General features: G+C 42.2%; 1 protein-coding gene across 31 annotated transcripts in view; it reads left to right on the top strand.

The window, feature by feature from the left end:
• The first annotated feature begins 1,260 nt into the window (after window positions 1-1,260).
• Window positions 1,261-18,466, top strand: part of KMT2E (lysine methyltransferase 2E (inactive)) — a 58,365-nt gene continuing 41,159 nt past the window's right edge. For 7 of the 31 annotated variants that reach the window (XM_083574857.1, XM_083574886.1, XM_083574887.1 and 4 more), the window contains exon 1: window positions 1,487-1,627. The gene's annotated coding sequence lies outside the window, so the exon portion shown is untranslated. Of the gene's footprint in view, window positions 1,628-15,891; window positions 16,076-17,025; window positions 17,120-18,466 lie in introns of all 31 variants that reach the window. The other 24 variants (XM_083574871.1, XM_083574880.1, XM_083574879.1 and 21 more) reach the window with 8 other exon arrangements.

Here is an 18,466-nt window from a genome sequence, read left to right on the forward strand (position 1 = left end):
AGCCTGTTCCTAACTCCCTCCTCCTGCCACTCGATGGTCTCGGCTCCATCAAGGCAGGGCAAGAGCTGCCAGCCCAGCTTTTATCTGGTGCCCCGAGCTTGCGCACTGAAGGAGGCTCACTCAGCCCCTGGTGGGCGTCGAGCGAAAACCCCAGCCTGCCTGCCTGCCTTCCCCTCCCTCGCTCGGCTCCCGCCGGAGGGGCTGCGAGCAGGCGGGCCGGGAAGCGGGCTCCGTGCGCAGGCAGAAGTCGAAGCCGGCGGGTGGCGGGGGAGGAAGGCGCTCGGCACTGACGGGGAGGCCGCCATAGCTGGTTGCCGCGAGCAAAATGGGGGACGGGACGGGGACGAGTCGCCCTCTGAGGCGGGACTCTTCTCTCGGTGACAGGTGTCCCGAGATTTCCGGAGAAGGGCCATTTCCTCCGCTGCAGGAATCGTTTTGAGGAAGCGGATCCGACCCTTCGCTCGCACCTGTCCGAGGGTGAAAAGGAGAAAAGGAATCCCTCCGATGAAAGGCAGCCACGAGTCGCAGCTGCCCGAGACGAGCCTCTCCGCGGCCGCCGAGCTGCAACCCTGAACCCTTGGCCTAGAAAACAAACGCAGTCGAGCGCGGCTTCCTCCCTGGGCGAACGCTCAAGGGACACGTTTCTGCCAGCTGCTGAAAAGGACTAGTTTTCACGTCTGAAGTCCAATGTACGGCTTATACGCGTGCACAAACCCAGAGCCAGTGGTCCCGAGATGACACTTTGCACGTTGCTCACCGAGGCCCCGGGAACTAAACCAGTTTGTTTTGTAGATCCTGAACTCTTAAAACATACATAGACGGTCGGGGCTGCGACCCGTCAGTCTTCCTGAGGCAATCCTTAAGGCCGTCACTTGCTTCGGGCAACTTCCTCCTTTCCCTCACAGCTGAAAGCCTCGCCTGGCCGCCCTGAATACGAACCCAAACGACTCCCCCTGCCCTCGTCCCACCCGGCGCTTCCCCGACCCTCCTCTCCTCCCTGCGCGCTGCCCCATTCGCGCTCCCGTCGCCTCGCTTTATTAAGGAAACACACACATATGGCAAAAATGGACCCGGCGGCGGGCGGGCGAGGGTGGGTGTCGGGCGGGGGGCGTCTTGCGCTGCCGGGCACCAACGGAACTCCAGCCCACAAGCAAAATGGCGGCTGTTTGGCTTCGCCCTGGTAACCCTGCCCCTGCCAGGCGGGACGGGTGAACCCCGTGCAGCGGGAGGAAGGGGGGGGGAGTGAGGCGACGCCATTTTCCCAGAGAGAGAGAGAGGCAGTGACATAGGAGGGAGCGTAGGCGGCTGCGAGGAGGGAGACGGGAGCAGGAGCAGCAGCAGCGGCGGCCGCGGCAGCAGTGGCAGTTAGGGGGTTTGTGCAGAGGTCCTGAGGCGAAGGCGCTTCTCCCTCGGCCGCCGCGGGACTCTGGTGCAGCCCAGCCGCCTTCCTCGGGGTTCCCTGCTGCCATTGAGCCTCTCCCCACCCCCAGCTCCCCACAGGCGGCTGAGGGGCTCCGTCCTGCCCAGGCGAGGGACATCCGCAGTGGGACTGTTGCATTGTTTTGGTTGGGGTAAGAGAGGGGCTCGGTTAAGGGGGTGCTGCTTGCCTGGCCTGTGACCATTACAGGTGAGTCTGCCATTATTATCCTTATTTATTGTGGTTGTCATGCCCCGTGATGGGAGCCTGAGGGGGAAAGGCGGCGGCGGGGGGGGGGGGACACCTTTCAAAAAGAAAGGCTAAAAAGTGGCGGCGCATCTCGTTTCCTCTGGTGTGTGTGTGTATATATCTATATATATACGCGTGTATTATATTCATTCTGGACTGTGGCTCTTCTTTTTACTCCGTATGCTCACCTCGCTCCGGTGGGGGTGGACTGGCTTAAAAGGGAGAGGGAGTCGCTCTATCTTGCGAATATGGCGCGTTATTGTAACTGGCGGAGCTGATGGGTGTTTTGTGTGTGTGTGTGTGTGTGTTGTGTGTGTGTTTGGGGTGGGGGCCCCCGCTATGCCAGCCTCCTGCTAAAAATAAATCTCCCAGAGGTCGCTTAATGCGATGAAAGCGTGCTTTTTTGCTTGTGTTGTCTCTCGCTTTAAAGAACAGGCGCGGGGTGGTGTTTGTTTTTTGGCAAATATTTATGTTATTGGGAACCGAGGTTCCCGTAAGACGAATTCGGGCGCTATGTCCTTGTTCAACCCACTCGCCCGCCCCGGCCCCTGTTATTTGTTGTGTTTTGTGGTACTAATAGGGCTCATTACGGGCCTAATCTTCCTTTCCACACACACACACATATATACACCTCTCTCATTTTATCTTCCATCTTCTCGTTTCCCCGATCCGTGTGGTGTAGTAGGCGAAAGGCGAACAGTTCCGAAGACTTTGAGGAGCAATTTAAAAGGGGGTGGGGTGGGGTGGCAGGTGGGGATTTACCCCGGGGTCCCCCTTTTCCAAAGCTGGTTGCATAAGGTTAGATTTGCCCTCATCTTTGTGTTAACCCTCCGTGCCTCCTGGCCGGGGCTGGCGTACCGGGAACGACACATAGGGAACCTCTTTCTTGAAAGGAGTTGGTGGCATAGACCCTACTGCTGCAGACATGGGGGAGGAGAAACAAACGGTCCACTGTGTAGTACTAAATAGGGTAGAAGAAACATAATATAGTCCAATTAGAAAGGTCCCGTCCTTCTCAGCACTCAATCATCGAGGAATGCGCGGTGATTAAAAGCCTAGTTAGTGGTTTTCAAATGATGTAGACAACTCTCCGAAATGCTACTCTTCTAGTAAACCATATGAATTTAGGGCTGTTTTCCTCCTCCGTATATTTAGATTACCTTTAAAGAGATTAATAGTGGAAGACTTTCCCCCCGTTTAAAAGCATATCTAAAAGAAATCAAAGCAACGCCGGGAAACCTAGGTGACCTACAGAGGAGGTTTGATGACACACGCTATACTTTTAAAGTTACTTTCCATAAAAGTGGAGTAAAAACTGTAATTTCCCTCTTTTGTCCTTTAGAGATTCTAAAAATGGCGGCCTCAGGCTGATGTTGTGGTAATCTAATCAGCTCGGGTCCTCCACACCCCATGCAGTGCATTTGTCTGCAGCACATTTATAGGCTTAATATGCTTAAATGAAAAAAAGACTGCCGTCTTTAAGTCATGAACGAAACGTATCTCGTCTTTACTACGATTAAAATGCTGGGTTCCAGCTGATTAATTTTATTGGTTATTTGTGTGAAAGGCACAAATCAACGAGACCAGTCTTCCTAGGGGAGGGGATTGATGACGGACTGGTGTAGCTGCTGTGGTCTATGTGTGTATGTTTGAAGTGAGTTCATATGCATGCCATATTAATCTTTTTACTTTTGTTTTTAAAATGGTGGACAAGTTCCTCTTGGCCTCTTAATCTAGATTTGTGCTGTAATGTCTAATGCTGGCATGCAACCAGCATTACAATGAGAACATGAAAATAATTTTTATCATGGCACTTCATTTGAGATTGTGATAGCACTATCAAGCCAAATAATTTCTAATCTATTAATAATCTGTTGCTGCTGGACAGATTTTTCCTGTGTTTCTCCCTCCCCCAAGGAATTATACAGACAGATTTAAAACTCCCCCTTCTTTGAGGGGTGGGTGTGTTAAAGGTTACATGTCTTAAATGTGACTTTTCTACATGATTTTTTTGTTATACATTACATGTGAAATGCATATTTCACTGTGAAAAGGGATTGTTTGTAAGGTGCTAATTGCCACTGACAAATGAATAGTGATGATGCATTTAAAATACAGTAACTATTGTGCTGTTAAGCCGCCTCCTTTATCTTCCCTCCTCCCCTGCCCCCCTTCCGGGTCTGTTGAATACAGTTGAGAGCAACATGCTTATCTAAAAGTATATGAAAGTTTCACTTAATTATATTTTTAATATTTTTGCAGTTAGAATGACTTGAGGGTCAAGTTGCAACTTTAATGTGTTTGTGTAACCTTCTGCAAAATATTATTTAGCAGTGGATTTTCCCTTCAACCCTGGCAACATTAATTTACATATATTAACTTGACTGTCTTGCATAGTTAATAACCTGCTTCTTAGACGTGTAAATGGGGACAAGGTATGCATTACAGGGCTATTCATGTATGCCTTCAGTATGTTGTGAGGCCAAGAAGATGTTGGTTTACACATGGTTTAATGTATGGGACTACAGTCCTTTATCCATTTAGCAGGGAGTAAGCACCATTGAACTTAATGGGACTTGCAGCTGAGTAAATGTGCATAGGCATATCTAGCAAAACGATTGTCACTTTAATGATTTTAATATTTTTCATACTGTATATACAGTCTTGTGAACCTGGAAAAAGTTGATCCTTGATTATAAACAATTTTGCTTAGGTGTTCATCTTCTCATTTGAATTATAAATTGAATTTTGTGTGCTGAAAAATCAAGGGTGGCATCTAAGTTAGAGTAGAACTTAAATCCATTGATTTAAATGGGTATACTCTGACTATAGAATAGTTAGTTGGATGCCATCCAGATGGTTTGGTTTTATTTACCACTTATGATGACAATATTTGGTTTCTCCAAAATGGGATTCCAAGAAAACAGAATATTATGTTAATTCAAAACCCACCATTAAAAGAGAATTGAAGCCATTTTAAGGCCTTTGTTCTATGTTGTCTGTAATGTGGAACTGCTAGTAATGTTGCATTCCACTAGTGGGTTCTGAACTGTACGTATCCTTATTCTAAGTTTTATTTTGCTCATTGAGATTTTTAAAGAAGGCTCACCTGGTTTAGTGGAGCCACAGTTCTAGCTTCCTGGCTGTCATTTACTGGGGAGGGGCAAGGCAGTGAGCAGATTGCCATGGTGCACTGTAAGAGCCAACTCAGTGATTCCAGTAGTGTTTGATGCAGGATCTCTTTGCCCCTCTCCCTCCCAGCAAGCAGCAGTGACATATCTTTTGGGAAGCAGCATTGCAGCTCTACCTCATGAAGAAAGGCAGTTCTGCACCCAGCAGAATTTAGGATTGTAGCCTAAAAGATTTCGTGCTGCAGATTCATTTGTTAGAATCAAAAAGTGAGCTTCAGTGGGTCACAAATCTGGAACACAACTCGTATATTTCATCCAGCAAACCATAGTGTACCTTTTGGTACGCTGAGAGTCACAGTAATAGGACTTAATAAAGTGTTACGTGGCTTAAATTATTTTTTCCATATGTGGAAATCTTATGCATGTTTATTCAGATATAAGTCCAATGGTGGACAGCATAGTAGTGTGGCAGTGCTCACTTGACCTCCTGGCAGCAGAGTCACTTCTGCTTACCTGGAGGAAGAGTGGGAGGGATGATTTGGCTGGGAGGTCAGCGCTGTGCAGATGCACAGGTAGAAGAACCATGTTGGCTCCCGTGCCTTGTTTGCATCGTGCTGACTTCCCCACCACCTCACCTCTACCACTCTTGCTTTTGGTAAGTAGCAAATCAGTGATCCAGAGGTCTGGTTATTACATTTTTCAGGAATTACATTCTTCCTTTAAAAGTGCAGCAAGGTCTTTGATCTGAGCTTCTGTTAAATAAACTTTGGTACCATAAGTGAGATGAGCCTTGGTTGAATTCTGAAACTTCTTTTCAGAAAACTTCTTTTTGTAAATTGCTGAGTTATGGAGCACTATAAAACAGAATAAATAGAGCTAGCCTAAAATTTGTTGGCATATTTTCTCTACAAGGAGGACAAATTCTTGTACAGCAGCTAAGTAAACATATGGGGCTCCATTCTTCTCATAGAAGGAGCTTCTAGTTTACAGAAGAAATCTTCTATATGAGCACCTTTAAAGCCCTATACGGCCTAGGACCCTCGTACCTACGGGACCGCCTCTCCTGGTATGCCCCACAAAGAAACCTACGGTCTGCAAATAAAAACATCCTGAAGGTCCCAGGCCTCAGAGAGGTTAGGCTGGCCTCAACTAGAGCCAGGGCCTTCTCGGCTGCGGCTCCAATCTGGTGGAACGCTCTGTCACAAGAGACTAGGGCCCTGCGGGACCTGACATCTTTCCGCAGGGCCTGCAAGACAGAGTTGTTCCACCAGGCCTTTGGTCAGGGCGCAGCCTGACTCCCTCCTCTGGTAACCTGCACAGAGTTTTGCTTAATGGTTGCCATCAACTTGATTTTAATTAATTTTTATAGTGAAATATTTTTAGAATGTTGTTTTATTTGATTGTTTGATTATTTGAATGTTGTTAGCCGCCCTGAGCCCGGCTTCGGCTGGGGAGGGCGGGATATAAATAAAATTTATTATTATTATTATTATTATATCAGAAGCACTGAATCCAACATATGACTATAAGAAGTCCACTGTGTGCTGTTCGTCTCAAGCCTTTGACCAAGACAATGTCTCAAATAAAAATTCAATGTAATCTGTAGTACAGTTGATCCAAAATAAGTTGGTTTATTATTTCTGTTAAGAATTAAAGTATTCTCTGAACTACACTGAGTGACATCTGTTTGTGTCAGCCTGCTTGTGCCAACAGGGCTCCCCCTATCTGTCTCCACTGTTGCTTCCTGAGAGCCCCCCAAATCTGCTCTAGGGGATTGGAGGATTCTCTGAAACAAACTGGGGTGTGGTTGGGTTGCAGGGGTGAGGAGAAGAAGGGGAAGTTCTGTTGCTTTTGCTGGCACAGCTGGACATCGTCTCCTGAGTCTGTAGCTCAAATTTTCATTAGTCTGTGATGTAATGGAAGCCTTCCCACACCCCATGCTTTGTAACCTGTAAAAAAATACAATTGTATTTTATCTCTTTAAAATAGTGAATAGTTTTATTGTTTTAATTCAGATTTTTGTTTTACTTGATTTTAAAATTGCCTGGCACCATCTTTATCTGTTTTTAGATGGCAGACAAACCCCCTCCCGTGAGCTTTTGGACCTTAAGTTGAAGAGTTTCAAGTGCTTCTCATCTCTTAGTGGGGCTGGTTCTGTGAAGCCATTGTATTGTAGGTTTTTACTGGTTTGTCGTCACTCTTTTTAGTGTTTATACTTTATTGTAAGTCACTTTGGGTCTCTTTTGTGAGTAAAGCAACTAATTAATATAAAAAATAATAGAATTAATCTTGTGTACATGTTTTGTATCAGGGCTTAACATCTAATAAGGTTCAAAGCTTGTGGCTCAAATTTTTTTTGTGAAGTTTCCAAATCATATCCTGAAATATTATCTTAAAAGGAGCAGCACCCTCTGCATCTTGGACTGAAGGTGGGGAAAGTAGTGGTGCTTTCTTGTCACTTATTTAAATGGTGCAGTGCATTTCCTTTTCATTTGAATTGCAATGTAGTAATGGAAAGCTTTAGCAGGAATGCAGTGAACATGACACTAAGCCAAAGATTAGCCTCAAATGCACATTTGGAACTCCAATTTAATTTAGACCGTGATATACAAAAGAGTATATTTTGATTCACCAGTTACAATTCCAACATTTTCAGATTTCTTTGTTGTTGTTTTTTTCTTATTTATTACATTTACAGTATATACCACCTTTCCCTCCAAGAAGCTCAAGGTGGCAGACGTGGTTCTTCCCTCCTCATTTTATCCTAACAACCCCTTGAGGTAGGTTAGACTGAGAGGCAGTGAGTGGCCTAATGTCATCCAGTAAGCTTCATGGCTGAGTGAAACCATACATTCTATAATCTTTGAAATATGCCTTATTTGACACTGAAAAGAAACCACCTATTCTTCTACTGTTTATTGAAATTAAATATAAGGAGAAGTTGGTTATGGGGGGTGTTGCATGCATGCTTTATAGCTGAAAGTAATAAACTGCATTATATTTGTGGGATGATTTCAGCTTTCTCATGAGTAGAACTCTATTATTGGAATACTCGCACTGGAGGAAGAGAGGCAATTTTTACTAATTCCTCCTTCCTGCAGTTCTCCTTGACCCCTGAAAAGCTGCTCTAAAAGTTGGATGATTCTCCCCCTTCCCTCTTTCCAGCAGGAAATCCCTTTGATTTCAGTCCTGTCTGTGAATGGAAGGAACACTGAATCCAATCTGATGTCTTTTAAATGTTTTAAACTACAATAATAGAATACCATTTTTCAGCATCACCTTCTTTGCAATGCATTGATGCAAGACTATAGGAGTGCAGCCTTCTGGGCAGTGTTAGAAACTCAGGTATATAAGCTAATCGCTAAATGACACTTTAAACCCAGGTTATGATCACCACAATGGAATGTCTAGGCACCCCCCGGAGGGAGATTTATTATTATTATTATTGATTTCATTTCTATACCACTTTATATTTTAAATTAAAAAATCCCAAAGTGGTTTACAGCACATTAAAATATCAAATCAAACAATCCAGAATACAAATTCAAGCTTCAGGGGAAATATTTCAGACCCTTCTCCAAGTGACATTTTGTTTTCCACATATTTATTTACCGACTTAATGTATATAGCTGCCCCATAGTACTGTAGGAAGCCAGTGTGGTTAGAGTGTCAGACTTGGACCTGGGAGATCAGGGTTCAAATCCCCACTCTGTCATGAAGCTCACTGGGTGACCTTGGGCCTGTCACAGCCATGTAACCTACCTCATAGGGTCATTGTAGGGATTAACTGGGGGGGGGGATTGAACCATGTACTCATAGGAGAAAAATGTGGGATATAAATGTGATAAATAAGCTCTTCTGCTTACCAGTTTAAGAAAGCTGGAGAGCCAGCCAGACAGCCAGATGGAGATGTCAGTCACCAACTTGGCATCCAGAGATCTCCAAGTGGTCGCAATTGGACCTGCGCCAGTAGCAAAATGCGCCTGGCTAATTTCTAACACTGCTTCTGGAGTAGTGCATATTTTTTAAATAAAGAGAAAAATATCTTCTCATCATGTTATTTCCAATGAAATAACCATTAGTAGCCACCACCACAGTCAAGTTGCAGCACATATATTCCTTTCAATGTAGCATTCTGTTTCAGTGGTTAAAGAAAAGACAGCAACCTTCCTTAGAGACCACAGACTAGAAAGCTTATGGCAACTGATCATAGAACCATTTTCTCATATGTTTTGGGAGAAGGTTTAATTATTGTTTATTATTCTACCCAGTTCAGGAGTAAAAACTAGGAAAATATCTTAAGATTGCAATCTTAACTACACTTACTAGGGAGTAAGCTCAATTGAACACAGTGGAGCTTACTTCTGGATAAAGACAGATAGGCTTGTGCTATAGTTTCTGCTGTCTTTTGAGAAGGTACTAATTTTGTCAGGGCCTGCACAAGACATTTTGCTGCTTGAGGCAGAGCAGCAACCCCTCCCCTCAAAAAAAAATATTATGGTGCATAATATCCAAGGTCAAACAAGTTATTCTGGCAGTAAAAATGCAGCAATAATAAAATAATTTTAAAAATTGCTGCCCTTTCAAAACAGCCCAGATCAGCAGCCTAAGCATTGCTAACTCTTAGAAACATTAAGTTCATTTCATTGTTATCCCATCCCTCCATGGGGCAAAGTGTGGCATTAACTTCCCCCATTATCCTCCTTCATAATAACCGTAGGAGGTAGGTTAGAGAGAATGAACAGAGATCCCAGATGTCCCTGATGTAGTCCACCAATCTGACCACTACACCACACTGCCTTTTTAATATCAGGACTTTATAACACAAAATTATTTCACTTGATATGAAATGACACAAGCTAATCCACATATAAAACGTACAGTAGTACCTCCGGTTACATAACCCTCTGGTTACGTAAACTCCAGGATACAAAAGCGGCAAACCCGGAAGTATTTGACCAGGTTTCACCATGCATGCGCAGAAGCGGTCCTCAGGTTGCGAAAACCTTGGGATCCGACCGGACCTCTGGAACAGATCCTGTCCTCAACCGGAGGTACCACTGTATTGGCTTTATTATTTTCCAATTAATCTGTTCCACTACCACCACACACCCCGTCCTACATTTTCCTTACCTAAATGACCACTTGATTCATGTTTGTCTTCCCTACCATAGCTAGAGAAGGGGGGGAATCCAGGACCACATTATTATATACTAGATTTACAGTATATCCCACCCTTTTCCAGTGAACTAAAGTTGATGTATATTATTTTCCCTCCCCTTCACCGATATATCTCCACAACAACCCTCTAAAGTAGTTCTAGTTACAGGTAGGTAGCCATGTTGGTCTGCCGTAGTCGAAACAAAAACAAAAAATTCCTTCCAGTAGCACCTTAGAGACCAACTAAGTTTGTTATTGGTATGAGCTTTCGTGTGCATGCACACTTCTTCAGATACCTCTAAAGTAGGTTAGGCTGAGTGATAACTTTAAAAAGAAGTAAGTGTCAAGTTCCAGACTGTATGGGAGGGACCTACAACTTAAAACAGGGACTTCAGTCTCACCTCCTCATGCTCAGCAATGCACATGGTGCTAGGGAGAGCAGAGGTACTTCTGCTTCCTTGTGATGTATTGCTTTCTTCCTCCTCCTGCTGTTCCCGCTCTTCTACAAAACTGGCAGGAGGAGGAAAAGCAGCGCACAGGAAAGTGATGATGATGGCAGAGTTCACGGGATCCCAACCAGTCTGTCACTTGTAAAGCTGCCCCCGATTGTGCCATCTGAGTGGCTTGCTTCAATGTGCCTCATAGAGTTGGCTCTAATTTTTGTACCATCACAGTACATGGGATGCTAACAGAGTAAGAAACAAAAAGTTAAGTCTCTGTACTGAGGAACTTACAATTTGAAATTTTAGATTTGGGCTGCCAGGGGATGAAGATTGGAAAAGAGATTAATCAAAAGAATATGTGCCTAATTAAGTTAGACTTCACTTTAGTGAGGAGTATACACAGCAATAATTTCATGGAAAAATTGGTTTTCCCAATTAAAACAGCTCCATACATTAATTATTCAGAATTTTAAAAGGTGCTTTTATGAATGTATTTGTATCAGTACTTTCCATTGTGCAAGCAATACTTGGAAGTTGTAGATTTCCTGGCCTGGGCCTTGGTCACCTTAAATGCGGAGAGATCAACTGTTACAGTTCTTAGGAGTTTGTTTGCTTCCAAATCTCAAACTAGATTAGTCTTTGTTCCTGGATCTGAATTTCCAGGGCACAGGGGAGGCTTTAAAGAGGGTTCAAACTTCATTTTAAAAAATGGAAACTGAATGATGCAGATTAAATTTATTTTGTGTTGCTCCTCCCCCCCCCCTAAGAATTACTGTTTCCAAAAAAAGGCACCTAAAAAAAGAAAAATTAGCAGGACTGGAATGGAGACTGCTACAAAGAATGGACTGGGAGGAGGGGAAAGCCATAGATAAGTGAGTTAGGTAAAAGGGACAGGGAAGCCTTTCCCACTGGCCGCCAGTAGTTCTACATAGCTTGATATTCAAACTTAAAGATACAAACATGCATTCAGTGCATCTAATACCTACTAATCATCTTCATCATCATCTTCTTCTTTTACTTCCAAATGAAAGTTAGAATTCTAAGGATGTCAAATTCTACCTTGCAAGGTAAGCAGATATGAAGTAGGCTATATACACCCTAAACTGGACTGCTCTGGCAGGTACTCCGCCTTTCTGCTTTGAAAACAAATGCTTGTTATTTCTAAACTTAGACAGCTGTTACTGCTTTAAATACCCTGTGTTCTAGAAGTAGAGTAGAGCTTAATTGTAGGGAGGTACTATAAGTGCTTTTACTATTTGGAAAAAGTGATTTTTCCTTGTATTTTGATTGCTCTATGGAACCCACAGACTTGTGAAGGCCAGATAGAACTACATTTTTCAGAATGTCAGCAGACATATTCTAACTCTTTATAGGTTGACATAAAAAGCTGAGTAGGATATGCTGTAGAGTCCCATTATTTTAGTCAGAGTCATTAGCTCTTCTTGCAGTACATGCTAACAATTACAATATGCTTTTTAAAAAAAAAAATTAAAGAATATGCCTGTTTCTTCTCCATCTCTCCACTTCCCTTCCTTGTTTCCTTTATTCTGTTCTAGAAAGGGGCTAGAGACTATGTAGGAGCCAACATTTTCTTTAGATAGAACTGTTGGCAAAGCACAATTCTATTCAGGTGCAGGAGGGCATGCTGTGCATTGTCTATTACAGTCACTTTGAGCTAAGTAAAGATAGATATGGATATAGGTGTGGGAAATCGACTGAAGGAGCCAACCATCTGGCTTAAAATACTGGTCCAGGCTCTTACTGTACACTACCATAACACCTTGCAACGTAAGACGGGGGTCTCCAGGTGTTGTTGAACTACACTTCCCATTATTTCTGGTCAGTGGGTGTGCTGATGAGGGCTGATGGGAGTTGGGAGACCAACAGCATCTGGAGTGCCATAGGTTCCTAACCCTTGACCTAGGGAAACTGCTGGCCTGAATTGCTGTACTAAAGCAATTCTACGGCAGATTGCTAGATAACATTGCAGCTTCCAGCCCACCTGAGTCTTGCTGATATGAGGAGCCAGTAGATTCTTATCTGACCTCATAAAGCTGCTGACCTTGGTCTGATTCTTCAATTAGAGATTGTAGGCTGATTCTCTGCTGAAACACCTGCCTGCCTCTAGACTCCTAGCCCTAACATTTGGCTATAGTATGAACTTGAGATTTTAGTATCTTATACCAAAACCACAACAGAAGTATCAAAAAAGCAAAGCAGAACAGAATTGTATAACTGTTACCCTGAAATGTCATCAAAGTCTGGCACTATATGAGGTAATAAAACAAATTTGCAAAATAAACAGGATTCCTGTTTAACAGATGTGAGAAATTGAGAATAAGACTATAAATAAATTACCCATGATCCATCATTTTAATATTTTTGAATTAATAATTAATATTTTGTGAAGGAAAAAGTTGAAAATAAAGTGTATACTTTTATGCAAATATTTTTATTCCATCATTTGAAGTTCTCAAAGGAAGATCAAGAACATCCAGTGGATGGATCCAGATCAGGATAAATGCTGCAGGTTCTGTAAATAAGTTGCACTCTGTTTCTAAAGCTTTTGTTCTTTACTGAGTGCAATCAAGTTCATTTATGTTGTGTAGGAGTCAATAGGTGAGATCCAACTAAACTACACATGGAGTAGATCTGTTTAAATCAATGGATTTTACTCAAGTTCATTGGTTTCAATGAGTCTGCATTGAGAATGGTGTAGTTGGATACCACCCAACAAGGGTTTCAGATTCTCTCTTCATCAGCACAACTGTTCAGTGAAGAGGATAAGATTGCATTTAAAGATAATATAATGGGATTTATACAGTTGCCCATAGTTCTCATTTTTGAATTCAGGGATTTCAGAATAGTGTGTTTTGTTTTAGGAAACCGTGTTGCTTTGGAAATTTATCCCTGGGTTTAGCGATGGTGGACAAGCATCCCCAGATGAATGCTGCAGTTCATATTCACAGGGGAGTGCTCATGTGCCCTCTCCTGAAGCTTTCCTTGTTTGAAAACATGGTTTCACATGATATCCAAACTAGGAAGAGACTGTTGTTTAAGTGCTACTGCCAGCCAGGATATTCCTTCCTGAAGACTTCACAGCCTAAACAGACAAGATATAAGGGGGTGGATTAGGTAGAATATAAGAATAGTGGAAATTAAGAGAAGGGGAAAGGGCTAACCTGGAAGGTGAAAGCAGCTTGATAAAGAAGTCCTAATCTGTTCCGCTCTCTATCCTCCATTTCCCTTTTCAAATTGCTGTGGAGAGTCTATGCATTCAAACATATAATCTTGACCATGGTTTATGTTATCAGAAATGACCTGAGGCATTCCTCTGGCTCATGTTCCTTCTCCTCTCCACATAAGGAGAGTTAAAGCATCTGCATCATGCAACTTGGGGAACTATGATTTAACCAAAGTTAGTTTAAACAAAATAAAGGGTAAAACTGGTTTCAGATTCTTTTTGTGTTAACTAATTTAGGTTAAATCAAACCACAGTTGTCAAGCGCTTGTACTGTTTTGCATTCAAGGGAGGAAGTTTGGGCAAGAGAGTGTGCAAGTTAAGATTCCTGCAGTTCATTCCAAATCACCTACACCAGGCCATTTCCATTCCTCCAAACCATAGAGTTTGTATTCTGGCTGCATCCCACTTCACCATATAATTTCAGTTTAGTTGATATTTTCCTTTATTCCAACAGCACTTTGCCGTTACATCTGAACCAGCAATCCTTTGAGCGAGCCTTCTAAAGCATGATTGCAAACCATAGTTTGATTATTTTGGTTCTATTTTAGTTGAATAAGCATCCAGTTACTTACTTTATGGGGACTCATTTAATAATCCCGTTTGAGGACTGTTAGTGCAGGAAAATAGTTGTGTTGATATTGTATGCAACTTTCCTGTAAATAATGAAGACATCTGGGTTTGTCGGCCAAGGGTGGTACTTCTGTTTGTTCATTCAACATATTGTAGCATTTTGCTGGGTAAAACTTAATTCAGCAAAGGTCAATCTGACTCGCAACCAAGTATGTCCTTTTGGGTTGGGATCTAGTGCTAAAAGTGAGCTTTTATAAAATACTTTCTGAGTATCCAGAACAATTAACACACACTATCTCAGTAATCACAAATGTTCTATAATGTAGGCAGCCATCACAGTTGGGGGCTTGGGAGATAGTAGTTTGCTGTAGGCCATCTTGTGAGTTTGTGCGTGAAGTAAGATTTAATCTAGGAACATCCCAGTTTGTAACTCAGACTCTTAGCCATTGTACTATCTATACTAGCTAGTTCATAGATATATAGGTGCTATTAATGGAGTGGGCTCAATGTTAGACAGTTTTGGAAATACATTGAGGCTAGGTCAGAATAGGCTTGCATACCTGTACACTAGGGCTGGGCGATACACTGGTTTGAAGTCCATATCATTTTATCTGTTTAATAAGTTTTGACCTGGCAATATGTCGCAAATCATGGTGGGTGTGCTACACAAAAATCACAATGCGGGGAAAACCGTGAAGCCAGCCAGTGCCTCCTCAGACATCACAATATTCTGTGATATATCACAATGTTGAAAAACAGATATCATCCAGCCCTACTGAATACTTGGAATACCATGTTTCAAGTGTGTTCTCCATTATGAAGTTTGAACCTACATGCAGTGAATATAGCTTGAAATTTTGGTACCTGAGACTTACCTTACTATCGCTATAGTCTGTTTTGATAATTGGATTTCTGTGTCCAGTGTTAACCATAGCTTTTGAAATATCACAGCGATATGAACTCCTAATGGTGTTAGGAGTAGAATTTCATGTTTATTTTTATGGCATACAAAGCTGTTGGTTGCTACATCTAGGACAGTGCCTACAGAAGATGTAATGAATATTGCATCTTCAGTATCTTCTTAGAGTAGAGGGCCATACCAGGTGGCACTGACCTGTGGAAAGCTGTCACTGGAGATTCATTTGTATACCACAACATCTTTCTTCTCTTGCAAATCTTCCTTTTGCACTTTTCCTTCTCTGAACTAGGAAAATGGATAGGGTGTAAGACCTCATGCCAAAGTCATGTTTCTGGCATGGGATGAGGGGAAGATAGGAAGCGGAGATTACTGGACTTTTGACTAACAGTGGCTCTGCAGCCACTTATTGCCTCCAGATGGCATAACTTTTTCATATTTGATGCCTCTCTCCTTCCTTCCATATCCTGCACTGCCTGATACAAAGAGGCCTGTGTCTGCTGCCTTGGCTCATTGCCTCATACCACCTCTATAGTACTGGTCCATCAGCAAATTTAGTTCCACACCCATATTTTAGTATGGTGCTATGCTGTAAATATCGATATAATTCACTATTTCCTTGTTAAAAGTTTTTGAGGTGACTGTGACTGAATTAAGAGATTAAAACAATGATTGTTACTAATGTAGTTAAGTGGGCTAGTTTTAACTTTTAGAGCTGTTTGACATTAACATCATGGTTATGAGATGCCTATTGCTTTCAGGTAATAAAGATGATTTACTACAGTTGGTTGAACAGCTTCATCCAGACAATAGTAATGAATGGATCAGCATCAAACTGGAAAGAGGTATCAAGTGGGATTCCACAGGGATCAGTTCTGAATGCAGTGCAGGTCGTCTTCATTAATGGCTTAGATGACTGAGCGGACCACAACTCTTAGCAAATAGGTTGGAAATATTTTAGAATATTCTACAATGGCCTTGATAAATTGGATAGCTTGCTAACAATAACATTTAGACTACACTTACATAAAAATTGTATATGGGATTTAATTATAGGGACTAACGTGTTTCTCATGTTCCCGGGTTCATTTGATGTGGCTCAAAATTTGGTGTTCTAAAAGTCTTGGCAAGAAAAATTCAAACCCACCAGCTTTTTATTTTCCTCTGGCTAGAGGTTCTGATGAACGCAGCTAGCCTATTGGCAGGGCTTTGTTGTTGTTTAAATTGAGTTCTGAAAACATATTTGATGAATACTAAGAAAATTGTGTGTACTGTCTTACAGTTTACCAATGGAGAAAAGTTCCCTGTCAAACTCCAGTGTAAACACATTGGTACATGAAGGCAGGATTTTTGAGGCCTGCAAGTCTGTGTTAATATAACTTGTTACATTTGATGTGTTAAACTTCGGTATTAGTTTTAGCAACACTGGGATGACAGGATCTCTGTGAATGTAATGACATTTCTTAGGAAGCTGTATATATAAAGATTCTGTTTTAAGTGACATCACTCAGCTTACTTTATATATATATATCTTGCCCATCCTGTGTCTCTCTTGTAGATCTGCCTTGCAGTTAGCAACAGCCTTTTTTTAAGGATCTGTGAGGCTTTTGTATCCCCCACTACAAAAAAATCAATATCTTCCAGTTAGCTTTATTGGTTGTTAAAACTCATTACAGCCAAACAAGATCCTAGCCATAATTACAGTACCCTTACATTTCATATTGTGCACCATAAAAGAAAGAAAGAAACAAAAAAGCACAGGTTTACATCTTTAGTGGAGTACTACAATTTTTTTTAAAAAAAGCAGGGAGCCATTTAAAACATGAGCTTTAAAGCCAGAACAGTGTTGTAATAGATGCACGCTTCTGAAATAACTAGTGTCTCCTCCTCTTCAGATCAAGATTTTCTCTGCTTAGAAAACCAACCTTTTCTGCATTTTTTCTGGCAGATGTGTCAGTTTCATTCCTGCTGAGGCAGTCAGAACAGATGGTAAGCAATGAAATAGTTCAGACACACAAGAGGTTTGCTTATCGAACCTATTCCATATATATTTTACAACTAGGGAAAGTTTCTTAGCTGGGAGATTGGGTACAGTGACTTAAAATTTGTAATTCCACACTTGTTTACAGCACCATTGGTTGAGCAATACCTTTCTCTGAGATTTGGTGAAATACTACTTCTGAATGGGTACCTTGCTTTACAAAAGGTTAAATTACAGAGGAGGAAAAGGTTACAGAAATAAAAATACTAGACCCAAATGATATTCAGCGTGCACAGCTTAATGTGCTACAGCTCTAGCTACCTTAACTGAAGAGAACTGTAACAGATACTGTCTCTTGTGGCTAAATTTTAAAAAAGGGAGAACAACTATTTCAGCAGCTCAAGTAGTAAAGGTTTAGAAAAGGAGTGCTATACTTTGTGATTCAGGCAGCATTTGGCGGCAGTAGATGTACACAAGTTGTTTTCAGGTTCCTCCTAAAAACAGCTGGTTTGTTTTACACAGGAAACTGCCTGTGGCATGAATGTATATTAAATATTATGAAGTGAGCATGCGTGCATACACACACACACACACACACACACACACACACACACACAACTTAACATTTTAATGTAAATAGTGAATCATGCACATACATATCCATCCTGTTGAGCTACAAATGATACTGCATGTGGGGCAAGAAATGCAGATTAGGGTTTTAAGATCTTCAATAACATTTTCCATCCTTCATCAAATCATCAGCAATATATAGTACATTTAACTGAAATATAACTAACTGTTGATTCAAAACAGCATAAGAAACAGGAACTTGAATATGAGGGAAATGGTTTGAAGAGCTCTCTGTAGGGATTCTCTAAGTGGCTTTTATTTTGAAAAAAAGTCTGTAGTGTGCCTGTATTGGGGTGGATAGCTTGACTTCAGTTAACCGTTTAGACCAGGGGTCGGCAAGGTTTACCTTGCCTGGGCCGGTTCACTCCAGAGATCCCTCTGTGGGCCAGATTGCACGCCTGCGCCCACGATTTTCAGCATCTGTGCAGATGCAATTTCCGGCACCATGGAAGCGAGTCCCTGCGCCGGTTTAGCACAGGGACTCGCCGAGCACGCAGCTCAGTTGAGGGGTGGCTCGTGGGCCGGTTAAACGACCCCCGTGGGCCACTTGTGGCCCATGGGCCTTAGGTTGCCTACCCCTGATTTAGACTGCACTTCTGTACATGCTTATCTGTGAGTAGAGTAGATAGCTCCATTTTGAGTTCTTATTTTTTTCAGTAAGTTTGCCACATTCCACGTCATTTGTCAATTTTTTTCAAAAAAGAAAAGTCCTGCCAAAAAATCCA

The sequence above is a fragment of the Podarcis filfolensis genome, assembly GCF_964270895.1.
Source record: "Podarcis filfolensis genome assembly, chromosome: 10".
NCBI lineage: Eukaryota > Metazoa > Chordata > Lepidosauria > Squamata > Lacertidae > Podarcis > Podarcis filfolensis.